This window comes from Chlorocebus sabaeus, chromosome 8 (genome assembly GCF_047675955.1).
Source record: "Chlorocebus sabaeus isolate Y175 chromosome 8, mChlSab1.0.hap1, whole genome shotgun sequence".
NCBI lineage: Eukaryota > Metazoa > Chordata > Mammalia > Primates > Cercopithecidae > Chlorocebus > Chlorocebus sabaeus.
In genome coordinates, this window is record NC_132911.1 from 69,108,206 (window position 1) to 69,117,175 (window position 8,970).

An 8,970-nucleotide genomic window follows, 5' to 3' on the forward strand; every position below is an offset into this window, starting at 1 on the left:
TTCTGCTTTGTGATTTTTTCTTACAGCTGTAGTAAATCACATTCAGAGTTCTCTTCTTCCTCTGAATCTTTCCATTCCCTTTGTTTTTTCGAGTTATTTTCAACCCCTTGCCTTTGGTCTGTTTATTTCATTTGATTGCGTGTGTGTGTGTTTAATTTTTCCGTTTTCATTCATACAGGGGATAGCGATGTAGATCTAATCTTTACCAACAAGGAATTCATTAGCTAGGTTTGCAGCAGTTTTATTCTCTGTCTGTTGGGAATTTGTTAACCCAATTCTCTGATCCACAGTTAAGAAGCAGAGTTATATGCTCAGCCTCTAGGTCACTTAACTCCTGGAGTTCACCACACTCTTATCTAACATGGCTCTGCTGCATTGAGGGGAGACCTCGTTGTATTCCCTTCTGTTGGCTCTTAAGCTCTCAACGGACAGATCATAAGGCTACCTGAAATTAAGGAAAGAGGCTTCCTATTTATCTTGTTTTTGATCATTCAGCACATAAAAGACTCAAAATCCCCATCATGTACCACTACCTGGCATCTTGATCTGTTTCTATCTGTGTGTAGGGAATACTTCTCTGGGGTGAAAATAGATGATGTGCAACACCTAATTCTTGGTATATATACATGATGGAATATTATGCAGCCATAAAAAGAAGGAGGTCCTGCCATTTGCAACAACATGAATGAACCTGTGGGATGTTATGCTAAGTGAACTAAGCCACACATAAAAAAGAAAGTATATTTTATGATCTCACTTATGTGTGAAATCTAAAAAGGTCAAACTCATAGAAGCAGATAGCACAATGGTAATTACCAAGGTCTGGGGGATGGGGATATGGAAAGATGTTGATCAAAGGGTACAAACTTTCAGTTTTATGATAAATAGTTCTGGGAATAAAAAAGAAAATAAGATCTTGAAGATCAAGCATCCAGAACTATTTAGCTGAGACTGAGCCAATACGAAATTGGAGAGGGTAAATTTTAGGCTATAATTTCTTTGGATTTAATTTGCAAGGTGATATACCTCTATTTCCTTTAATTGAACGTGCTTCAATGCTGGTTTAAAATAAATTTTGTGTGAAGTGGTCAATGGAAGATTTTCACAAACCTAAGCCACAAATGCTACCTGTCAGACAACTGTGAAAAGACTGATTTTGAGAGTCATCCAGATTGCAGAGATGATAAAATGAGGGGAAAATATGGATTTTTCGAATAAATAAATTAGAGTGAAAAAAAGAATCTGAATAGATGACCTACTTCGGAGACCCTAGAATTAAAAATACATGGTCTTTCACCTACCAAGAACCACTGTATAAAAATAGGCACGAGTTATTTATTTTATTTCACTGACATATCAACAAAAGAAATCATACTCAAGTTGCAAAATGTAGGCTTTAGTTTTAATATGTTAAAAGAAAAATATGCCACAAAAACAGATGAATACTTCTGAAGATCCAATGTACAGCATTAGTGGTGATAGGTATGTTAATTAATTTGATTGTGGTAATCATGATTACACTAAGGATATGTATATAAATGATCATGTTGTTTATTTTTCAATTAAATATTTTTAATAAAAAAAAAATTCCTGCCTCCTAGCTGACTGTCTTATAGAAGTTGGTAACCTACTTCCGTTATAGTGAAAGTGTAGATGGTGACAGGGAGGTAAGGGGCAGTTTTCTGGATGACTCCCAAAACAGTGTCCACTCGGTAGATGTATAGCCACAAGCATTTCCAAGCCTGTGAGACCAAAAGCAAAGAGCTGGAGTGCTCTCTGCTTAATTTCATGTAGCCATATAGGGGCCCGCCCACTTATTTTTCAATCCATGTTTTCTACTCTTATAGAATTAGATGGTAGGCACTCTGCTAGGGACTGAAGCATGAGGCCGTTTTCCTCAAAATATGGTACAGAAGTGTGGGAAAGTGGTCAATGCTTCTGAGGGGAGAAATATTTATAGATTAGTTGGAAAGCATTTAGGGAATCTTCTCTGAAAGAAAAACAGTTATGTGTCCTCCTTGGGGGACTATACATGGTGTGTATCTCTGGAGGTCCACATTTGCTATTCTAAAGTGTTATTGGGGTAGGGGAGGCAGAGAAAGATGGCAAGGTTCCTAGAGTTTTAAGAACTGCTCTTGCCATAAGAACATATTGCCGTTCTCAAATATATCATGTGCTCTCTTCTTCAAGCCTTTGAATGCTCTGGTTTTGCCTGGAGTACCCTAGTTCTTCTCTTTCCTTACCTGGGTAATTTCTACATACTATTCAGCTCTCATATCAGATATTTCCTTCCCAGGAAGACATCCCTGACTCCTCTCGATGACTGGAATGGATGACCTTCCACTTTGCTTCCAAAACATCTTAGTATATTTTTATTATAGCACTTGTTTGCATCCATTGTTATTGCTTGTCTATGCCATGTTGAAAAACTACTAAGTTTTATTAGTCATGGCATTCCTAGGTTCATGTAGGTGGCACAAAGTAAATGTTCAAGAAATTGCAAGTAAATGAATGAATGGACAAATCATAAATGAATGAGTTTTTGGTGGAATGAAGCAGATAGCCAAGGGCTTTTAGTTTACTGTTTGTCATATCCTCTTAATTCTCTTGTGTTAAGAAAAGAGATTTGCAGAGAAATGCAAATCAAAACCACAACGAGATACCATCTCACACCAGTAAGAATGGCAATCATTAAAAAGTCAGGAAACAACAGGTGCTGGAGAGGATGTGGAGAAATAGGAACACTTTTACACTGTTGGTGGGATTGTAAACTAGTTCAACCATTATGGAAAACAGTATGGCAATTCCTCAAGGATCTAGAACTAGAAGTACCATATGACCCAGCCATCCCATTACTGGGTATATACCCAAAGGATTATAAATCATGCTGCTATAAAGACACATGCACATGTATGTTTATTGTGGCACTATTCACAATAGCAAAGACTTAGAATCAACCCAAATGTCCATCAGTGACAGACTGGATTAAGAAAATGTGGCACATATACACCATGGAATACTATGCAGCCATAAAAAAGGATGAGTTTGTGTCCTTTGTAGGGACATGGATGCAGCTGGAAACCATCATTCTCAGCAAACTATCACAAGAACAGAAAACCAAACACCGCATGTTCTCACTCATAGGTGGGAACTGAACAATGAGATCACTTGGACTCGGGAAGGGGAACATCATACACCGGGGCCTATCATGGGGAGGGGGGAGGGGGGAGGGATTGCATTGGGAGTTATACCTGATGTAAATGATGAGTTGATGGGTGCTGACGAGTTGATGGGTGTAGCACGCCAACATGGCACAAGTATACATATGTAACAAACCTGCACGTTATGCACATGTACCCTAGAACTTAAAGTATAATAAATAAAAAAAGAAAAGAAAAGAGATTTGTATTAGCTTGTCATTTTTATCACATATCTGCAGTAATCTCCTGTGTAATTTATTAGAATGACTATAATTTCCTGCAATCTGGTGTCTACACCTAAATATGAGATTTGACAAATAGCCGAAAGGTGCTCACTTAGAAACACCTCTGCACTTGCCATATTGCTAGAGATTTCAAGTTTTTAGTTTTATTCTTGGTGTTAAATACCACTTAATATTAATTAAGTGATATTTTATTAATGTGCAAATGTCCCTATTGAGTTCATAATTCAGCTGCTCTCTTTTTCTTTTAGGACAATAAGGGAAAAGGGGAGGCAATGAACATATATGAAACATTCCACATACCACCGTGCAAGTTGTCAGAATCAAAATGGTGCCACTACCCTTAAGAAAACCCTGGCAAATAGAGCCAGGAAGGCCACGAAAAGAAGGTCCTTATGTTTGTATGACTGATAACAAAATTATTGCAAAAGATTGTAAAAAAACCACAACATTGAACAAAGGCCATCACAATCTTACACAAAAGAATACTCCTGCAAGGACATCTGCCCAGCAACTGCATGTCTAATCTCGGACTGGCATCACCCTTGTTAATGATTTTTGTAGCCAAGGATAATAACTATTTAAACAATTATGTAATTCTCCTTAATGTTTTCTCATAAAAACCTTTGTCTTCCTTTGCCTCCTGGAATATACCCATAGTTTACTATGGCATGCATATTCCCATTACAATACTTTAATCCAAATAAATATCTCCTTCTTTTAGAAAGCTTTTTTCTCTGTTGGTTATTTAGGTGGACACTAGCATGGTAATATCATATGTCATCCTAATCAGTCATTAAGATAAGGATGTTGAGGTTCAGAGAAGCACAAAGTAATCTGGTAAAGGTCACCTGGATTAAAAAGAATTTGTTGCCATTTGAATCCACGTCCCACTACTGTACTACGGGCGTTGTCATTTCATGGCCATTTGTTGATCTCCAGTCTTCCAAAAGCTCAACCTAACTCCATAAATAATGTTTGTTTTTACGATATTTATTGATCTGAACTGAAGTATTCTTTAAGAGTATGGGTGCTTCTGGGAGGATGGGCCTAAGAGGACGAGCAGACAGGAGGTTTGAGAAAGGAAATGAGAACTTGGTCTCTGTTAAGTCCAAAGAAAGCAGAGCCTCAAGAGGCTGGCATAGGAAAGAGCCTGGGCTAGAACACAATATCATCCAGGGGAGCCAAGTCCTCCCTTCATGCCTTGTAGCAGCCCAGTTCTGTTTATACAGGTATAAAAATATAAAAGGAAGAGAGTTTTAAAAAGTGATTTCACTCTCTTTTTACAATCCTAGGTGTCTGATTCTGCGTCAGGCAATGTGGAGCCGGGCAAATCACCCACGTTTCCAAGCCTTTGGTTCCTCACTCACCAAGTGGAAGTGATTGTCTTGCCTGCCATGACTACCTCTGAAGGTGGCAAGGGGAAAAAACACACGGCAGTGAACACAGAAAGGATTTATATAAAGCAGGTATGGCAAGCAGAATAATGGCCCCTCAAAGATTTCCATGTCCTCATCCCTGGAACCTGTGACTATGTTGCCTCACACGTGAAAGGCACTTTGCAGATGTGATTATGTAAAAGATTTGGGGATGGGAAGTTATCCAGGTGGGCCCAAAGCAATCACGGGAATCCTATTAAGGAAAGAAAGAGGCAGGAGGGTCAGAGTTAGAGAGCAGTGTTAGGAGGAAGGGGCCACAAGCCATGGAACACAGGCAGCCTATAGAAGCTGGAAAAGGCAATTAAGAGATTCTGCCCTGGAGCCTGCAGAAGAAATGAAATTTTGCTGACAATTTGATTTTAGGCAGGTAAGACCCGTTTTGTACTTACGACCTGCAGAACCATAATAAATATGTGTTTTAAGCCACGAAGTTTGGGGTAAATTGTTAACAACAGCAATAGGAATTAGAAATAGGCTTAAGTTTGTAGAGATGCAAAAGCAAGTCACTAATAGAAACTTTGATGTTTGCCGTCCCTCTGTGTTTTGGGAGGGCCTGTAGGAACATGCTAATTTGCATGACTGCCTCAAAGCCCACCTCTGCCAGGAGCTAGACAGCTGCTGGTGATTTCCTTTAGCTATTTGTTGGCTGGAAGACACAAAAAGACTCAATTAAGGCAGTTTCACTGAAAGAAAAAGTCATCCGCAGACTTGCCTCTGCTTTAACACATACAGGCCTGTTAGAACTCAGCTCACATAAATTTTCCGTGCTGAGCCAGCATTAGCTGCCAAATGCCCAAGAGCCAATCACAACAAATGATTCTGTGAATCTATGATCTCTGAAATGTGTGGTGTATCTTTTTACTCATAGGAATATATTTGGAATTGTTATTAACAGGAATATGTTTCTAAAGTACGTTTAGCTAGTTCTTTCAGCATCCATCAGAGATCAGTGATAATAACCACTTTTTGTTTGTTTGTTTTAAACAAAGCAGGGGGTAGAAAACTTGCTTTGCTGGTGATTTTAGATTCCTAGAACAGTTTGGCTAGCAGAAGCATGTTGGAAGCTTAGATTCCCAAGCTTACTAAGGCTTTAGACCACACTTGTATCTGAAGCAGAAGTATAAATACAGCATGTGATTCTAGTGGCGAATGAGGGTGAAAAGGATAGAATGAGCTATACCTGGATGGTTCAAAGATTGACCACCAACTGCAGGAGTCATGGATACACAATCTTAAGAGCAAATGCATTGGATATTTGAGACATCATTGTAGTAAACACCTTCTTTCTAGCTGAGTTATGAAAAACTAAATACTGTTGTGAATCACATCCTCATCAGCTACCACCCTGAGGAACCCAAAGAATCAAATGTTAATGAAAGAGAAAAGAACCAGAGAGCAGCTCTCAAACTTAGGGAGGGAAATGAAACCCTCTGTCTGCCTTTTTAAATACATGTGTAATGAATGACTAGTAGGAGTTTGATTTCTGTAGAAATTACTAAAACGCCACCTTTGGCAGTTGCTCATTGACCTTACGCTGTTGAGGAGCTTATCAAATTGAAAATGACGAACTCCTTAGCCAAAGGAGGAAAAACAACTTCAGTTACTTATTCGCTTTATATGACTAAATCATGTACCTAAATATTGTTTCTAGAGCTGCAGATAGCACGACTCGGGGCAACAGTTTTAGGAAAAGAGCAGCTAAGCATTTAATCATCAGTCATAATAAATGCTACATCACTGTCTGAAATTCCCACCAAAACTTGGAACATATTGAACTTTGCATTGAAGAGACAGGAATTCTATCTTACACAAAGCAATCAGTATTTACTCGGGAGACATCATAATATTTCATCAAGTAGAAATTTTATAAAGGGGGGAATTCAATGTACTGAATCAACTAAGAAGAATAAATATAGAAATTAACTCCTGGCACATCCTTTGTTCTAGGCTGTTATACATTGTATTACAATTGCCCCCACTGAATGGCTTCTGAGAGAATTTCTTGCATAATGGCATTTTAGTAATAGCTGTAATGTCAACAAACAAGGCAGATTAATGCTTCCAGTCCTGAGCTGTCTTGCTCTCTGCTTATTAGAATTGTAGTCAGATCTTCATTAGAATGAATGACATCTGATTCCATAAGGCAGACACAACAGAGGCACCTTCTTGCTATGGTGTCACCCTGCAGATGACAATGTAGGCCATTATGAATGACACTCCACAATTCGTTACTTCCTGCCTCAAATTGTAGTTAATCTTTCATCCAAACTGTACACATGTGCAGCTTTAAGTGGCCTATCACAGTGAGTACCCAGTAATGCTGCAAGCACATGGAGACTGACAGAAGGTAAATTGCTTGTCAGGAGGTCTGTATTTCAATTCACAGCATATTCCAAACACGTCGTGGTGAAAGCACGCCACAACAGCTGCTTTCATTGCTAACTATTTTTGATGTAAATGTCAATAAAGCTCCAGGCCCTTTCATATTTTTGGCCAAGAATGTCCATCTTTCCCTATGCAGGCTGGCAGGTGGAGTTCCATTTATCTACTCTTAGGAACATGTCCTATAATAATGATTGTCTCTGGAGACCGTTTAGAGTGATTGAGAGCAGTGATTGGGACAATAGGCTGCTGAATTTCATTGCTGGAGTGGGTTGACAGGTGACTGCTTTTATACCCTCTCATCTGCTGGAGAAGGAAATAAAACACACGCTTCCCTCTAGTCCATAGGCAATCCCCTCCAGGTTGAAGATCTACACCTACAGTTCACTGCATTTATCAGGAAAAAATGAGCGTCATGCTTAATAAACAACCTTAAATTCCCCAGCAGATCTAGTGTTTTTAAAGAGACAGTAGCGGCATTTGTTTTCTGTGGAATTACAGATAGGAGAATTAAGCAAACAAGTTTGAATGGGATGTGTATGCCTTTGAGGACCTTTCTCCTTCTCCTTGCAAATGGCTCTTTTGGGATGCCAGCTGTTCACACTCTATAGCAAACTCTCTCTTTTAACTAATGCTCTGAGGAAGATGACTGAAGCTTGACCTTTAGCAGCTGAAACCAGCAGATATATTAAAAATCAGTTCAAGGATGCCACTTTTGAACACATTTGCACTCAAATATGTCAGTATGTGACAGCAGTGACTAAGTTTTATTTTTTTCCAGCATAGAGTAAAACCTTATACCCACTCTTATGCACATTTATTGAGCATCTACTATAGGCAAAATATTATATTATACACTAGGGTTAGGGCTACCAACTAGAATTAGACAAGCACTCACAAAGAGGCAGTCTTTCAAAGAGAATTATCTGGAGCAAATAAAGTATAAATATAACCTGTATTGTGTTTACATTTTATATTCCTTTCTGTGTTATTAATGTACATAATGTATTATCTTAGTATTACAGATAAAATTTTTAATTAATATTAGGAGTGCCTGCCCTTTTTTTCCTACTGATATAAAAATGTGATTTTAAAGCTTGGATACTATTGATCTCAAGAAAGGAACATGGGCTTTGGAGTTTGATCTGTTTTCAATCCAGTCTCTACCACTTATTACCCTACTAGCCTTAGGAGGGTTAAATAACTTAAATTTGTTTAGCATCAATCTCTTTATATGTTAACTAATAATAGTTAACATGTCTTGAGTATTTACTATGCATCTGTCCTTTGCAATATTTAATATAATCCTTTCAAAAGCCCTTGAAGTTGAGTGTTTTTATCATCTCACAACATAACTTGGCTAGTAAATGGATTCAGGACTGGAACACGTGAAGCCAGTTTCTAGAACCTGTATTTTAAATCACTGCACTAAATTACTTTTAACATGATAATAATACCTCACAGCCTTACTGTGTGTCCAAAACTTAGTTATGCTGAATAAAAGTTTATTTGCTTCTCCTTGAAATTCAATCAGTAACCTAGGAGAAATACCCAGAAAGCTGTTGAAGATTAGAGAGTATAGCACCTGATTCTCACTGATGAGATCTGAGTGCTTTTCACAGGGCTTGAAGGAGGTCTAAGAGAGAGGTATTGTAGGGAGATTGTAAGCCCAGAGGGCTACACAGCACAAAAATGAAGAGAAAGCAG